Here is a 19,178-nt window from a genome sequence, read left to right as displayed (position 1 = left end):
GAGGCAAATAGACTTTGACTTACTGGATTTAGTCCTTCAACACAATGAGCATATTAATAAATTCTGAGGTGGCTCCCCTCAACTTCCTGATACTCATACTCACTTGACATTGCTTTGTGCATTTCCTCATCTGCAAATCTACTGCTCAGAGAAGTTCCTGTGAGGATCCAAGATGATACATTTCAAATATAATGTGGCATGGAACCACAGGTGCTCAGGAATCAACACGTAACCGATAACTCATCCCATGTAGCTTGCAGGCACAGTTAATAGAGCTTGGGTACAGCCAGGGCATGCATGTCCTAGACCTGGCTTCTGGCGCAACACCTACCACACACATGGTTGGCTCTCAAAAAAATAGTTGTCCAGTCAATTTAAAAAGCAGATCCAAAAATTCCTTAACTCTGCACAACTTTAAGTGAAGCAGCCTAAGAGGCTGGAGCTTATGCGTCTGGCCTCGTGCTCCTTCAAATCCATGGTGCTGGTCTTGGGTGCCTATCTCTGGAGACAGCCTGAGAGCCAAGTGTTGCATTCTCTGCAATCCAAGAGGAGATCATCTGAGAGAAGGGCTGCACACACCTTCCCTCCTTTCTCCTTTCCAGCAGGACCACTGGGCCTTACAACTCTCCCACCACAGCCAGGTGCCCCAGGGGGACCACCCCATTCCAAGCTGCAGTGGGTATGTTTACTTTCCCCATCATTATTTTAGGAATGGGCATTTGACCAAACGCTGGTTAATGAAACACACAGAAGTCTTTAGGGGAAAGACGTTCCAGAAACACGCTCCTCTCTTCTAAGAAAAGGCTACAGGATTAAGTGGTATTTCTTTTTCCTTTGGTGACTGTCCTATCTACACAAGACACCTAGAGCCCTGTAGCTACCTTGCTACAAGTTAATAGGTAGACTGGCAGCCAGTTAATAGACTACTCTGGGCCAGCTCTATATCTGGATTTATAATCTTGGGCAGTTTCACCAAGATGGCATCCAAAGAGACAGAAGTCAAAGCAAAGGGTGTGAAGGTCAAAAGCAGGTCTGAAAACAACCACAGCCATTAAAAAGAAGTCACCCGCCTTCCATTGGCTCTGCTGCAGCTCCAGAGGCAGCCCCAACATCCTCAGAGGAGCCCCCAAAGAAGCAAGCTGGGACACTAGGCCACCATCAATGTCACCCTGAACACCGAGTCTGCCGTGCAGGAGATAAACACAGCAACATACTGTGTCCCCTGTGGATGAGAACCCCAACCATCACCAGCCCCCTCAGGCTTGAGCTTGGACAGTGACAGGGCCAAGGTCCACACTCCCATCAGGCCTGGAGGAGGAGGGAAGGAGGAGTAAGTCCACTGGCTCCCGATTGTGGTGCTTTGGGTGTTCCAAAATAGTTGGGATCATTTAAATTTAATGTAGCTGGCTAGTTCTGAACACATTTTCCACCAGTAATATATACACACAGACGGCCTCTGTTATGAGGCTCTTAGAACCAAGAGTCTCTACTCACAACCAAAGCATCCCAAAGAATCTACTGCCCAGAATTGGAAGGTGCCATATTCAGACTCAGGACTAACCTGATTTTATTTTTTAAATATTTTATTGTTCTTGAGCTTTGTGCATGTGTATGTGTGGTGCTGGGGATCAAACCACTGCCTCATGTGTGCTGGACAAATGCTCTGCCACTCGGATGCACTTCCAGTCGCCAACTTGTTCTCTTGATGAACCATTCATAGGGCCTTAAGAGGTTTCATAGGAAACCAGACCAGAGGCCTGGGTGAGAAGAAGGCCATCGCTTTGTGACATGTCCCCTCAAGTAATTTAATGTAATCCCCATAAAGCCAATAATTGACTCCAGGACCCAAATGCCAAATTCCTTAGTCTTCCAAGAAGCCTGGATTTCACTCAAGTTGAAGGCAGTATTTTTTAAATAGAAGGCAAATGCATAATAAAAGCTGTGATTGCAAAGTCAGGTAGAAAGTGGTAACCTCGGGCAACTAGGGTCCCTTGTCTAACCTCTCCTACCTGCATTTCCTCAACCATAAGGTACACACTCTGAGACGCCAATGTCAGGATTAGCAATAATGCATATGTCACATAATTAGTATGTGCATAGCTAGTTTTCAATGATCAGCAGATAGTCAACGTTACCAGTGTCCCTCAAGACAGCCATAACCATACTGGAAAAGAATCTAGGAGCAATGCAACACCTGAGGGATTTTTATATTAGACATGTGATCATAATCAATAAGTCACAATTTTCAGTTTAGCAAGGATTTCTCTTAAAGTTTATCTACCATAAAATGAAAAATAACCCTTAATAATCTATAATATTATTTATCTTTCCAGAAATGACAGAGAATTATTATACTATCCATGTTTCCTGAATGCAAGAGGAAGGATGAAAAATGGATGTGCTCCAGACAGCGTCTGATTTCTAAACAGCTTGGAAATGCCGCCCGCATACCAAGGTGCAGCTTTTATAAGCCACTACTAAATCATTAGTCACAAAGTGATTTTTTAAGTTCTGCTATTAATCCCCTTGTCTCCATTAACTATCATGTCACATTCTGAATGCCACAGCAATAAGCCCTTCAAGCAAAACAAATACAGCAAGGCCTGGATCTGCAGACTTCATATCCAAATCTCCACTCTCCACTGGTGTATACTCATAGTGCAATAGAAGGACCCAAGTCCTCTCCTAGTGGACACATGGAGAACGTATCACTGCTGATCAACTGTGGGACACAACTACTGCAAACCGTGCCCACCTGGATCCCTGGGATTTGCACACTATCACCAAACCACTAATATTTACTAAGTTCTCATTATATACGAAGCAACTCAAGAGTTGCTGCCAAATTACTGAAATCTAGCTACTTTAGGGTCACAAGGCTAGTATGTGGAGTGCCTTCAGAATTCAAAGTCATGCAGGCTAATATTTTTAATCACTATCACTTTTCTTGTAACAACCAGCTAACAAGTCAGAACTAAATTCTCCAAAATATTTGTATGATTGCTTTAGGTACATTAACAGTCTTAAAAAAAAAAAAAGTTTCTTTAGACCAACACGAAGACAACAAGTTAGGCACATATAATTCCTGCAGCCTGAGTCACCAAGGGAGAAAATACTGTATTATAATCATGTCACCAGAAATTATCACTCCACAGAGCAAGAACAGAGCAAAACAATTATCACAAAAGATTTCTCCAAAAGGAAAACCAGGCCCATGTCCCAGGTCAGAGCCGTGATTGACAGCAGAACCAAGCTTGCTTCCGTTTTGGACACTAACTATCCACCAGAGATGGCTGCTATCCTAGCAGTCAAGGTCCCCTGAGGAGCCTGCCCTGCAAAAGCCAGCTCCCTGGGAAGGGGTCCAAAGAGTATGACAATAGAAAGGTTGATGAAGACAAATACTCCTATTGGTTCTGCTCCCAACTTTTAAAATCCCCGATTTCTGTTACATAGTAAATACTATAACGGTTGTAGGAATTTCAGGTACCCTGGAAAGCTCAGGGAGGTATTCCTTCACCCTAATGTTTATTGAACACCTACTGTGTACAAAGCACTATGCCAAATCATTGAGCATGTGCTATGCCAGGGCCTCTGTTAAGTGCTTCAAATTGCAGTATTTATATAATACTTTGAGCACATCACAGTTTGGGGGAGATAAAAATCAATGTAGCATTCTATTTAAGTCTTAAAATCTTCACTTTTCTTGATTTCATCTTAGAGTACTAAATTATCTACCTTTTTTTTTTTAAGGGAGGGGGTGTGTGGTGCTGGGGATTGAACCCAGGGCCTTGTGCAAGCAAAGCAAGCACTCTACCAATGGAGTTATATCCCCAGCTCCGACTGGACTTTTTTTTTTTTTTTAATTGGAGGTATTTTTGTTTTCAAACTCCATAATCAAGACTGAATATTGAATACCTATTGAAACAAGTACATAGGTAGAGAAGACTAAATTCACAGTGATTCAGATATAATATGGAACCTAAAATCTATAAATCATGAAACTCTTAAAAAACCAGAATTAAAGTTGAAGGCCCTGCTGCACGATTCATGGGATTAATATTTTTAATTCCTTACACTGTTGCAGGATGTGTATTAAGTATAAGTATTTAAGAAATGAATTACTTTATCTGAACTTGCAAATATTGAATTAACTTACAAACTGAAGCCCAAACAGTACTGTCATAAGATGACCTTGTCCCCATTCTAGACTTTCAATCCCTTAAATTTTGTGATCTAACAAAGTCGTAGTAATATCATTTCTAAAATATAGGTGAAAATATTTGGAGGATGTTCAATGATCTGCAAAGTTAAGTCCAGACTTCTACTAGAATATTCTGTCAGAAAAGGGAGATTTTGGCGAAGTGAGACTACAGTAAACCATTTTAATCCCCCAAACTATTTGCTGCTACAACTTTACATAGAGATATTTTTTAGTTATCATGGAAAGTTCCTGGTGTATCCCAAGCACTTAGAGTGTGTGTGTGTGTGTGTGTGTGTGTGTGTGAGAGAGAGAGAGAGAGAGAGAGAGAGAGAGCGAGCGCTTCTGCATAAGCCCTATTTTAAAGGGGAGAATGTATTGACGTCCAATGTTTACAGAACTAGAAAACCCATACCTTCTGGTCTTCAAAAGCCAGTTTGCTTTCCTTCTCCATGTGTATGTGAACAAAGTATTTGAATACATTTTCAATGACTACTGCAGAGCTAACACACCAAAAAGGAAAATCCAGAGAGAAAGAAATATGACAATAGAAGGGCTGATGAAGACAAATACTTCAAATAAAAATACTCTACTCGATCCCATCAGTAGGTAAATGAGGGACAAGAATCCTCATTCACAGCATCTAAATTTGCTCCAGGACACAAAAATGGTGAATGTAATAAATATTACACCCCTGGAAACAAATGGCATAACCGCCAAGTGCATTACCCCAGGACTAATCAGTGTTTAAGAGGCTTAGAACCTGCAAGTGCAGTGATTATGGGGTTGACGCCCTCAGAGCCTTTGCTATTTCCTTTTCCAAGTTTAATATGTAGCACTATTTTCTCCACCTTTATTCATCTGAACAAGATTTACAATGGCAACATTATCATCATCATAAAGGACACAGATTGCCCCCAACAAGTGCTACGCATTTGTCCCATATTTTAACTAATTTTATTTATGCAATAAATTAAACTAGACGTGTCTGATATTTTGAAACTAGAACTGTTCAGCACTCGGCAAAAGGCAGCTGACGCTGGTGAAGGGTTCAATGACAACTGAAAAAAATGGGGGACCTAAAACCAGACATCAGGAAAGGAAGATGAGAAATGGGGCCATGTGGTCATAAACCAGAGATGCAAGTGCAATTTTAGTTACTGTGCCATATTGTAAGCGGGATGGGCCCTTTTGAGCATGGAGTTACAGGTGCCTGGGTCATAGACCTGAGCTCAGATGGGAAGCCTGCTCAACCAGAGGAGCCTCCTTCTCAAGTTCAGTTCTGACAAGGAGATAGAACTTCACTCAAACCTTGCCAATGCTACAGATTTTCCTCCTGGAAAGATTTTCAAATTATTCTGGGAAAAAAAATATATATATTCAAGATTGCTTTACCCTGGGATTCCTGGCTCAGTGCCCAGCCCATGAAGATCTACTGGGTGCCAAAAGGTGTTGCCAGTTCTGTTAGCAGAGCCGAATGAACTTGAGCCGTAGGCACCCTTGCCTTGTGAGGCGACCCATTTGAAGTGAGGCACAGATGCTCTAGGCTGTTCTCTTTTTCCTGATCAAGAAGTGTAAACCCTGGCAAGGTTTCCAATGTCTATTCCAAACTTCTAGAAATACAGGTGCCCCAAAATGCCTTTGCTATGAGAACACATCTCATTCCAAGTATTCTCTCTCTCTCTCTCTCTCACATTGATTTTGCAAATCTATGCAATGAATATTTTTATCTTTAAAGTTCATTTGGAAGAATAAATTCATGAGAAAGCAAAAAAAAAATTTTCAAAAATAAGTGTATTCCATTTATCCACCCCTACTATATGTTTAAATAGGACAGAAAGTTGTAATTAAAGGAGAATTAAATATATACTAATGAAAACAAGGCCTAGAACTATGCAGATATTCATTACAGCAGCTAAAATCAGTGAGATAAGAAGGAATTGGAATGAGCAGCTAATAATCTAGAGAGAAAAAAATATAAGTTTATCCTTTAAGCTTGGCCAGAATAAATTTCAGATAGATCAAAGAGTTAAATCCTAAAAATGGGAAGAAATAATATAGAAAGAGCAAAACATGCATGACCACATAGCAATGTGAACACTCTACACAAACCCAAAGGTAAATTCCAAACTGGGAAAGGAAATCATAATTCACTAGGGGTGGACAATTTTCCCACGTAAACCTTCTTACATATTGAGAACCAGCGGACCTCCTACCAGAAACATAGGCAAGGGGTCTGTTCAGCAGGTAACTCACAACATACACCACCACGGAGAAGGTCCAACCACACTACGGAAATGCAAGACCATAAAAACAGAAGCCAAGAAGTTCACAATAATGTAAAATGTACATAAGTTTGATCCCTCAATACTACGTCTAGGGTTTGGGTTTTTTGTTTTTTTTTAAACCAGAGATTGAAATCCAGGGGTGCTTCACTATTGAGCTACATCTCCAGCCCTTTTTTAATATTTTTAGAGACAGGGTCTCACCAAGTTGCTTAGGGCTGCACTAAGCTTAGGCTGGCCTTGAACTCAGGATTCTCCTGCCTGAGCCTCTCAAACCCCTGAGATTTACAGATGTGTGCTACTGCACCTGGCTGTCAGGAACTTTTAATAATTTAAGAATCTGTGGAACCAACCTAGATGCCCTTCAATAGATGAATGGATAAAAAAAATGTGGCATTTATACACAATGGAGTATTACTCTGCATTAAAAAATGACAAAATCATAGAATTTACAGGGAAATGGATGGCATTAGAGCAGATTATGCTAAGTGAAGCTAGCCAATCCCTAAAAAACAAATGCCAAATGTCTTCTTTGATATAAGGAGAGTAACTAAGAACAGAGTAGGGTCGAAGAGCATGAGAAGAAGATTAACATTAAACAGGGATGAGAGGTGGGAGGGAAAGGGAGAGAGAAGGGAAACTGCATGGAAATGGAAGGAGACCCTCAGAGTTATACAAAAGCACATACAAGAGGAAGTGAGGGGAAAGGGAAAAATAATACAAGGGGGACAAATGAATGTCAGTAGAGGGGGCAGAGAGAGGGGAGGGGAGGGGAGGGGGGATAGTAGAGGATGGGAAAGGCAGCAGAACACAACAGACACTAGTATGGCAATATGTAAATCAATGGATGTGTAACTGATGTGATTCTGCAATCTGTATGTGGGGTAAAAATGGGAGCTCATAACCCACTTGAATCAAAGTGTGAAATATGATATATCAAGAACTATGTAATGTTTTGAACAGCCAACAATAAAAAATTAAAAAAAAACAAACAAAAAATATCATAGAAATGAGACTGTACGGTGAAAAAAAAAAAAGAAAAAGAAAATAGGTTTGAGAGCTGGGGTTGTGGCTCAGAGGTAGAGTGCTTGTCTAGCATGTGTGAGGCACTGGGTTCGATCCTCAGCACCACATAGAAATAAAGATATTGTGTTCACCTATAATTAAAAAATAAATATTAAAAAGAAAATAATTTTAGGGCTTGGGATGTGGCTCAAGCGGTAGCGCGCTTGCCTGGCATGCGTGTGGCCCGGGTTCAATCCTCAGCACCACGTACAAACAAACAAAGATGTTGTGTCTGCCGAAAAACTAAAAAAATAAATAAATAAATATTCAAAAAAAAAAAAAAAGAATCTGTTAAGTTCTCAAAGGTACATGTATAAAGATTATTACACATTACCCATTGAGAACCCTGAAATGTTATTTATAATGGTGAAAAATGTTCATTCATATGAGGAATATTATAAAATACTATGAAAGCCAGACTTATTAACATCCACAAAAAATCCATAATATAGCTGTAGATGAGGAAAAATGCACAGTATAAAAAAGAATGGGATCCTTATCTCTAGATGATTGCATTAAGGGTCAACTTTGTTTCTGTATCTAGTGTTTTCTTCGCTTTTTTCAAAGAACATTATCTGTAAACAAAAACCAGATGAACAAAGGGCTGCAAGAAACAAAAACAAGATCTGTCTGCAATTTTTCAATGCTAAGTCATCTGCCAGATTAAAATGGTACTATCACAAAATTCACCAATACCCATTTCTCTGCAAAAATCTGACCTCACATATTTTATTCATATATTTCAATTTCCCCTCAATTAACTTCATTGTTTCAACCATCAACTTTATTTTAAGTATGGCACATCAGGCAACCCTCCCTCGAGTGGGTACCCTACTTACCAACCAACCTCAGGAGTGACCACCATGCTACCTGGAGTGGAATGAAGGGGTGAGAGTCACCAAGGACCATCTGTTAAACACACCACAATTATTCAATGTACCCTGCAAGCATTCTACATTCAGATAAATCAACCATGGCACGGCTTATATTTCTTAAAAGTAGGGAAATCATGGTTCAGAGACCTGTCAAATGGACAAATGATAAAGCAAAGAATAAATCCATCACAATGAAATTGCCTCTGGAAAATAAGTGATTCAGTAATTTAAGAATCAGGGAAATGGTGGGAAAAGGACCAGACACAGTACAGCTAGAACTAGTTCCCACCCAGCTGCTCCACTGACCAGCTAGGAGAATCTAGCAAGTCCGTCCGTCCATCCAGACTTTTGTTTCTTCACCTGAAAGAATACTAACTCAGAGGAAATTTAGAGGATAGCCTGGTGGGCAAAGTCAAGATGATGGTAACAGGATCTCTCTTAAAGATCCCAGCCAGTGCTCACAAATCTTAGCCTCTCTGCCTTCACTGCAAAGCACACTTTGACTTATACACTCATGTGCAAATGCTGCCATGGCATATAGCAAGCTCCCTGAGTCTGTGCCATCAGATGGTGTTGAACTTGAAACGTGGGCTGTGGAGCCCTGACAGTGTGATCCTATGCAGCAGGGGAAGTTCAGGGCCTCTGTGGCCTGTCCCAGAAGGAACCAGTGCACAAATACATCCCCAGGTGTGTCTTCATGGGGCCCTACCACCAGAAACCTCAGCAGCACTCAGGCTGAACATGACATCCACAGTGGAATATGACACCAAACCAAGCCTACGCCCCACCCCAGCAGCCCTGTCCTTATTTGTAACAACTCTGTGAGGGACTTCTCGGTTGCAATGACAGCTAACCTGTGAAAACTCATTCCGCACACACATATTTCCAACAGAAATATCCATGACAACACATAAGAGCTCCAAAGGGTCAGCAACACAGAAAATCAAGGTCAATTAAGTAGGACCAAGCCCTGAGCAATCCAACCCAACATGGCCCAGGCTGCACTAGCCCTGCCTCCAGCTTTTCAAAGACCTTAATCCCACTCATGGACAGATGCTCATGGCCCCATCCCCACCTCAAGGCCCTACTTCTTGATGCCAGTACCTTGGCAACACCTGAATGTTGGAGGGGACACTTTCAGACCATACAATCCTCAAGCTGGAGAAGGAACATGTATAAAACAATTCAAACAAAGATATCCAAATATCCTATATTCTCACTTCCACATGGAACCCAAAGAGGTTTTTTTTTTTTTTTTTTTTAATTCTTTTAAAGTTCTATTTTTATAATCAGAGTAGAAGGACGTCACAGGAGTCAGTGGGGTGGGGGAAGGAGATGTTGATCAAGGGTATCAACTCAGACATGCCACGAAGTGATGACATTCTGGAGACCTACCTGCAGTAGTTGACACTACCATATTGCACTTGAACTTTGTGGATTAGATTTTAGTGTTTTTAATACATGCACAGGTAAGTAACTGTAAGAGGCAATGAATATGTTAATCGTCCCAATATACATAGGTTATCTCACCATCTATATACAAAACATCACATTGTACACCTGTACTGCATACAATTTCATTGGCCAATTATACCTTAGTAAGAAAAACTTAACATGATGGCATTTCCAAAGCCGTGTCCATCCCACCAACTATCAGAAAAACATCCCCAGAAGCATTCACTACTCAGCACTTCTAGTTCAACCACCATATTATTCAAGACATTCCCAAAGGAAATCATATGCATATGCACCTTGACATTTTATGTAACGGAGTGCAGAGTGCTCCAACGGAGGAAAAGACATGGATACACCCACACAGCGGGAAACCACTAAGCAACAGGCATTAGCAGAAGATACCGGGCATTCCCAGTCTCCACCACTGTTGATAAGCTGTGCAAACTCCATAATAACGACACCTGTTTTTGTCTCTGGCTCATCAGTTACTAGAGAAAACTTTAAAAGAATCAGCTACTCCAGACATCTTAATCCTTTCAGCCAAAACAACTAAGGAGAGCACACACCGGAAGCAGAGCAAAGGGTCCCGAAGCCCGCACTTGCTCACAGCCCTTGTGGGCTGTCAGCCCTCCCAGGGTACAGTGGGCAGAAGCCACATGGCCTCGCCCTGAACAAGTCTGAAGGCTCTCTCTCCTCTCCAGAGCCAAAGAATGCACCATTACCTTCAAAGATCCCCTTTAGGGTCAAATACAAGGAGTCAAACCATGCCGCCATCATCCTGTGGTTACGTGCAAGGTTGGAAGGCTGTAGCGTTCACAGCACGGATCCTGCTAGAGCGCCCAGGTGCACTGTGTGCTGTCCAGGACCGGGAGACTCGTGAAACCAGAAATATGTTTTCTCCAGCAGTTATCAAGAACACAAGTAACAATAAAATTTGGCAAGGATGTGGGGGAAAGGAACCCTCTACATTGCTGGTGGGACTGCAAATTGGTGCAACCGCTCAGGAAAGCAGTGTGGAGATTCCTCACAAAGTTTGCAATGAAACCACCATTTGACCAATCTACCCCACTCCTCAGTTTATACCCAAGGGACTTAAAAGCAGTATGCTATAGGGATACAGCCATATCAATGTTTACAGCAGCTCAATGCACAGTAGCTAAGCTATGGAACCAACCTGGGTACCCTTCAACAGATGAATGAATAAAGAAAATGTGGTATACATACACAAAGGAATATTATTCAGCCATTTAAAAATGACATTATGGCATTTACCAGTAAATGGATGGAACTGGAGATAATCATGCTAAGTGAAATAAGCCAATCCCCAAAAGCCAAAGGATGAATGTTCTCTGATACACAGATACTAATACACAATGGTGGGGGTGGGGAATAGAAGTTCATTGGATTAGACAAAGGGGAATGAAGGGAAGAAAGGGGGATGGGAGCAGGAGAGACAGTAGAATGAATGGGACATCACTTTCCTTTGTTCATGTATGAATACAGGACCTGTGAAACTCCACATCATGAATAACTACAGGAATAGGAAGTTATACTCCACGTAGGTACAACATGTCAAACTCTACTGTCATGTACATCTTAAAAGAATTTTAAAATTAAAGAAAAAAAAGCAAAGGCCTTTTCAGGGTTCTGGAGGCTGGGCAGGGTGCTAGCATCTGGGGATGCATCCTCACTGGCAGAGGATGGAAGGGCAAGAGAGGGCCAGCACTGGGCCCAGACCCTCGAAGGCTCTTACCCACTCACAAGGGGGGAGCCTCAAGGCCAAGTCACCTCTTCAGGCCTCACTTCTTAATACTACTACTTGGACAACACTTGAATTCTGGAACCCTCAAAATCTATCATCTCAGACATATCCAAACCATACCTAGGGGTAAATAGGTGTTTTTCCCCAACAGCTCATCCATAAAACTTTAGAAAGGTTAATCACCACCTAGAGTTAGGTACATTGATATACAATATTTTGAAAAATCTGTTTTTCCTGTAACAGACCCCGAGAATCACCACTGGTCTTTCAAATGCTTTGCTTCCCCCATAAGAATACAATGCCCCAGAGAGGCCCAGCAGAGGGGGTTCTCTGAGTAAACCAACCTACTGTGTGTTGTCCAACTCAGCCAAGAGGAGATACAGCCTGCTTGGCGCACAGTAGGGAGTCAGCTTGTGATGAAGTTCTACTATCTGGTGCAATACCATCTGGGCTTCAAACCATGGGTGACTATGACAGCATAATGCAGGCTCAGCTGTCAACAGGGACTTCCCCATATCATCATGTCTGTGCTCTAACCAAATGTGCACAGAGAGCGCCGAGCGGTCAGCTTGACGTGACTGTGAACATCTGTTTAGGAAAGCTTCACCTGTGTCCCATGGTCAAGGCGTTCCTCTGGTTGGTGTTTCATCTAGAAGGGCTGAGCATCCACAAAACCACCCTCCCCTCCTCTTGTCGCCCTCCTCCCTTCCGTAGGTTACACCAGCAGGATACTAAAAGATGGGCACAGAGAGCAACCTAGAGAAAGAAAAACACTCAGAAATGCAGTTGGCCAAGTTCAGAATCTCCAAGTAGAAAGTGTTCCCAGCTTTCAGTTAGTTTTCTTTTTTTTTTAATATTTAATTGATTTTATTTAAAAATACATGACAGTGGAATACCACAGAGACACAACCACATCAATGTTTATAGCAGCACAATTGACAATAGCTAAACTGTGGAAACAACCTAGATGCCCCTAGTAGATGAATGGATTAAAAAAATGTGGCATATATACACAATGGAATATTACTTAGCAATAATAGAGAGCTGTTTTTTAAAGAAAGCAGCATGTACTGTGCATGTGTGAAGGAAACAGACCAGGGGATTTCAATTAAGCTAAGTGGTCATCGAATCCACTCCCAACAATGAAGTGCTCTTCATCAAAAAGGGTGGGAAAACGGCTTGCCAGAGAAATGAGTGACAGAGTCTCATCAAACACAAGCACAGCCGCCTCCAGGGGAACTCTGCACCAGAATCTCAAAGTGAAGATGATTTTGATGGGTAGTATAAAAATCTCTTGTGCATCATACAATTCACAGTAACTGGTAGTACCTGCTGGATCCTGCATGAGGGTCTGTGCTTGCCCCAGCCTTTTTTCCCCTCTAACTTCTGTTAAATTTTGCACTCTGGGCTCACATTCCCCCACAGCTGCCCTCTGAGAAAACTGGACCCCACTCTGACAGTGGACCTTTCAATCACCTGGCAGGTGATTGACAAGTCAGTAGGAAAGAGGAAAGAACTCAGAGCTACAGATGCCCATCAGCCAATCCTGACGACACCCCCGGGCAGGCCATGTCAGCCTGCACAGGACTGTCGCAACCCAGCCACCAGGCAGCTGGGAGTAGGGACACATTGCACAGCCCCTGGAGAACTCCACGTAGAAACCTGAACCTTCCCAGCCTCAGTGAGGATGAGGACGGGCAGGGGAGGCAAGGAAGATGCCAGCATCTGTGGGCAAACCCTGAATCTGCAGGTGACAACAACAAAACATGTGAGCAGCCCAACAGAAGGAACAGGGAGAACTGGAAGCTGTGTGAAGGACTCTCCATGACTGGCAGGCGGCGGGGCCAGGCCCCTGAGTGCTGCTGCCCCAGCCCACTGTGGAGTCCAGGTGGGACGAGATCCCAGGGCAATCAGAGGAGGGCACGGAAATGGAGAGTGGCCACGGAGCGCCTCGTGTTACCAACGGGAGGGAAAACTGAGGCTCCTTTACACCAAGCTCTAAGGTGAAGCTCTCAAAATTACACTATCGATATAAAAAATGTACTATGCTGTTCTCTATGGTTTCTCACTTTCTCTCCCTCCCCCCCACCCAAAGGCGAGTACAAGCCCTAATCATCAATGTAATCAAAATTACAGCACTTGCCTGGCATATGAGAAGCACTGGTTTGATCCTTAGCACCGCATAAAACAAACAACAAAAAAATAAAGGCATTCAGTCTAACACAATTAAAAAAAATTTTTTAAACATGCCCCAGTTTGGCAAAAGTAATCACCACAAAATTTGCAAATTTCCCACTTATTTTGTAACTAGTATCTATTTTCACTAAAGAATAAGAGGAAGATTTAAAGGGCAAAGTATCAAACAGTAGGTGGTAAAAAATAAAAGAAAACTAACAACAAAGAGGCTGCATTGCAGCCCGGAAGCACACTGCCATAATTCAAACCCTAAGTTCTCCCCATGTTGGCTGTGTGGCACTGGGTGGATTACTTAAACTCCCTGGTTTCCTTGTCTTTAAAAGAAAGGTGGTGGGGCTGGGGATGTGGCTCAAGTGGTAGCGCGCTCACCTGGCATGCGTGCGGCCCGGGTTCGATCCTCAGCACCACATACAAACAAAGATGTTGTGTCCACCGAAAAATAAATAAATAAATATTAAAAATAAATAAATAAATAAAAGAAAGGTGGTAACAGGCCAATCTCACAGGAGTCCAATGGTAGGTTAAATGGATTATCAGATGTAAAGCCCTTACCACAGGTACACAGGACATGCAAAGAAATGTTTATTACAATGAGCAGAAAGCAGCTCATGAACAAGCTTCTAAAATTCAAATTTGCACAATTTGTATTTATGTGATAGAAATGTAGATTTGACATCTTTTAGTAGGGAGCTATTTTATATTCAGATTTTCCCCACGTACAGGAGATGTTTTCAGACATGAAATCGTTTTTCATGGATCCATAGAGCTGAAAGAATCCTGAGAACCAGTGCAACTCCATGCTACTCTGAACTGATGGTTTTATACCTGGGAAAGTCTTGCTTCATCCTGAGTGAAATGCCCCTGAAGAGAAAGGCCACACTCAACATTCACTTCATACCTTCTGTAGGACCCCACCGGGCACTAGGCATGCCTCAAAGTGATTACGATTGATTAACCTGATGATACTTGTACACCACTGACCTGGAGTCAGTCAAGTCTGTTGAACCATCAGTGTGGTCAAGGAAAGCCTGGCCAACTGGGTTAGCTACACACCAAGCTGCTGAGGACCCCTCTCAGATCACACATAAACTAGCACTTCTCCAAAGAAGAAAACTCGAGTCCAAAGGAGGTTTCTTCCATATAGATTTTCTCAATCTTTTTCGAGTTTTCCAAGGTCCAAAAGATCACTGATTTCAAAATAAATACTCAGATTCTGAGCTTTGCTGACTCCATGGGGAAATTATGTACCTGCTCCCAGGTCCAGGGAAGATCCACACCCTAGGAGGAGCCAAACCATCATCCAGGATGGAAACCTGCTGTTTCCAACAACTCTCAGGGTGAAAGGTTATTTGAGAGAACAAAAAAGATTTTCTCTTACTTAAAATGCAGGAAAAAAAAAAGACAATTTAGCATATAATGAGGAATTCAAAGAAAAATACACACACCAAAAGTAAGAACAAACAATATTCAAACATATTGTAAGAAGATTAGTAAAAATCAAATTCACTTAAAATGCAAGGATTAAACAGCACACACCACGTTTCATGGAAATGAGGCAGTTCAGAGGGTGACACATTTGTACAGTGACAGAATAACCCGCTCAACACTCTTGTAGGCTCAACCCATAAAACACACAGACTTACAGGAAGAACAGTGCATTCATTACAAACGGGAACCAATGGGTCACTTCGTTTTCAGGCAATGCAACCAGAGCCGATTCATCTGCAGAGCTTTCTGGAAACCATTCTATCAAATTCTGAAATGCACAGCCATGACCTGGGCTTGGCCATCACCTCTAAATGTGACGCTGTCAATTCCCCAGCAAATAGCACTTCCTTCCCACGGCTTCACTATCCAAAACAAGTCCAGGTCTATGGGACCTGCTCCTCTTCGGCTTCATTCCTGAGGCCAGGACACCCATAATGCTCCATAGACCCACCCTGCTCACTCCTGCCCTCCCCCACCCCAGCAGGAGCACCATGGTGCCCCACACCCACTCGGATGCATCTTTCAGAAACCTCAATTCATCACACTGGGTCTCTTTCATGTGATAAAAGGGTCAAATCCTTTTCATCTGGAAGTCTTTGCCTTACTATGTCAAAGTTATATAATGACATAAGGGATATGTGAGATAAGAAACATAAAATTAAGACCAATTCAATAAAAATAGAAAAGTACTTAATAAAATTCACACTGATTTATGAGAACAATTTTTTAGCAAAATTAGGACCAACGGAAACCTCCTTGATTTGGGAAAGTGTGTTCAAGTCCTCTGGCAAGCATGGTGACCAAGGTCCTCTCCTCACAGGGCTGCAGAATCCTGTGCTGAAGTTGAGAGCCAGCCCAGCAGAACCCGAGCAGGGGAGACAGGAAGGCTGCAGAAGACATATTCCCAGACAGGATCTGCAACCACCACTGAGTGAGTTCAGCAAGGCAGCTACTTACAAGACCAAAGCATTGAAAAGCAATTTACTTCAGGTACACCAGGCACAAAGAGAACACATGCATTTCTAAAGAGTCCATTTAAGAGCATCAAGGAAAAGTTGAGTACTGAGGACAAGAGTAATAAAAGGTGTGTAAGAATTTACAAAGCTAACTGTTAAACTTCACTGGTTAAAGACGACCAAAATAAATGGAGGGCCAGGCACTGTGGTGCATACCAGTAATCCCAGTGACCCAGGAGGCTGAGGCAGGAGGATCATAAGTGCAAAGCCAGCCTCAGCAACTCAGCAAAACCCTGAGCAACTTAGACCCTTTCTCAAAATAAAAAATAAAAAGGTCTGTGGATGTAGCTCAGCGGGGTAAGTTTCCCTGGGTTCAATCCCTGGGAGCAAATGAATAAACGGACAAATCATGTTCATGGATATGAAGTTTCACTATGATCAAGTTATGAATGGCTCCCAAACGGATCCACAGATTCAACACCACCCCAATTAAAATACCAACAGCATATTTCATACACTGATAAGCTGATTCTTAAATTTATATCAAAAGGTAAAGTACCCAGAATAATTAAGCATGTGTTTAGAGTGAACAGTGAAGGATTTTTAACTAGGACTTGCTATAAAACCTAGGTAGGAAGTTGGTGCAGTAACAGGGTTGGAACAGACGGGGAAGGACAACATGGGACATGTAGGAACACAGCAACCTGATGTATGTCACAGGTGACCTGGAAATTACTAGGGTAAAAATGGACCATAAAAAAAAAAATCACTCTCAATATAGGACAAATAGTAATGAATCCCAAAGAAATCCCAAGTGGATTCAGTACACAATTAGGAAAAGCAAAACCTAAAAATTTTCAGAACACAACATAGGAAAAAGTTTTAAACTAGAGGGAAAGCTTTTGTTCCAACCTAGCTATTAGAATTTTGTGTAGAAATGAATGAAAAGAACACCTACCCCAACAGTGGGACCCGCGAGGCGCACCGTGAACGCGAGGCGGCGGTGTTCTCAGGAAGCAGGGCAGCGCCTGCTCCCAGGTCTTTCCCACCCAGCTCAGCCAACTGCACGCGCTTCCCAGTCTTCCATCTCCACAGATCTCTCATTATGGCTGAAACGCCACCAGAGCTCATTCCCCAAGAGCACATTAATGGCCTCCCGAGGGACCCTGCAATAAGTGCTGGCTGCAGCCGTACCTCAGCGGCCAGCTAGCACTTGCTGCTCACATGGATGAAAAGGAACCTCCGCTGCTGCCCTTGAAGGGTCAGTGTGGAGGCTGGACAGGAAGTGGCTGGCTCCTTTCAGGAACCCTCAGTACCACAGGAGCACAGCCACCCTCGGCCAGTGCCCACTATTCCCACTACGGTGGGCTTTGCATGAAAGGTCACATCTACTCCCATCTATACAGTGGGAGAGGCAACATTCTTTTTTTTTGGTGGGGGGGGTTAGGAAGAGGCATAACCCAAGGCTGTGCCTTCATTAGGCCAGAGCCTCTGCCCCCAATGCTCCCAGCCACCATCTACATTCCTTTAACATCCACACAAAGCTCCCCACTGGTACAGAAGAGAGCCAAGGGGACATATCGAACTCACACTGGATATTTCCAGGTGCCAGATGGTGGTGATTTAGTTCTCATTTCAAATTAACTTTAAGAACTAAAGTTCACTTTACTGGGTTTGTTTCCTGATTTTTCTGTTTTATAACTTACAAAATGTTTTGTGAGCTTATTCTACTTTTACAGCAAAATAATTGTAAATTACAAAACAAGTATATGTGAACCTAACAACCTGCGTATAATTGCTTATTAGAGCCACAAGAATTCAAAGAAACTTTAAAGGCAATGTCAATCAACATGTACTGATCAGCTGCGGGGCACCCGGCCCTGTGTGAGGAACCTGCACCAACTTTAGCTCACTCTGTATTTGTGAAAAGCCCCCTAATGGTGATGCAAAATGGGTCCAAAGAGTGTCTCAGTCCCCCGTCCTTCATAGTCTCAAGTACCTGCTATCAACTGAGGTTTGAAAATATTAAATGGAAATATCAAATAATCCATGGATTTTAAATCACCTGCAGCTTCTACAGCATGAGGCAACTGCACACCCCACTCTGGGCTCCTGACAGGAGAACCTCCCTTGGTCCAGGGTCTTCACCACGTACACCGCTTGCCCTTGGTCACTTAGCAACCCCTCAGTCATCACATCTCTGGATGTCAAACCCAGGTTCCTCCCAGCCAGTGCTGCCACCTGCCAGTGTCCTGCACCAGGACGGAGAATTGGCAGATGCCAAAAAGCTTCAAAGCCATACCCAGGCTCTGCCAGCAACTGCATCAAGGTCAACCAAAGAAGAAATTAATGCAATTCTGCAAAGGAAACATTCAAAAAGGCAGAGGAAAGAGATTTCTAAGCTAAATTCCTTCTCAAGTGCACCGATCAATGGCAAGCATTCAAAGACATCAAAAGCATTTTGCTTCCTCAAAGTTTCAGAGGAAAAAAAGCAAAGTTGAGATGGAGCAGCATTCGTGAGACATCTGAATGAAGAGAAAAGCCATCTTCTCTTCATTAGAGGTTTTTTTATTAAAATATCAGAGGTGTGGTGAGAGCGAGCCTGACAGATATGACAAACACTCTTCCCGAGCCTGGTCAAACTCCTCACATCTCTGACTTTCATAGTGTTTTATAATATATTTGTGCTTCTTTATGCAGACTTGACAACTCTGAGAGAAAATATGCATTTCATTTGCAGAGTTTCTGGAAAATTAGAAATGTGAGTAGCATAAAAATTCGATCCAAATACATCTGCAATTCACAGCAGCTTCTTTACGAAAAGCCTTACTGGGGGCTCAGTGCCCGAGGCAGTGAGGGCCCACAGGTGAGACGCAGCCAAAGCCCCTCAGAAGCATT

The sequence above is a fragment of the Marmota flaviventris genome, chromosome 12 (genome assembly GCF_047511675.1).
Source record: "Marmota flaviventris isolate mMarFla1 chromosome 12, mMarFla1.hap1, whole genome shotgun sequence".
Lineage (NCBI taxonomy): Eukaryota > Metazoa > Chordata > Mammalia > Rodentia > Sciuridae > Marmota > Marmota flaviventris.
This window is presented reverse-complemented; position numbering follows the sequence as displayed.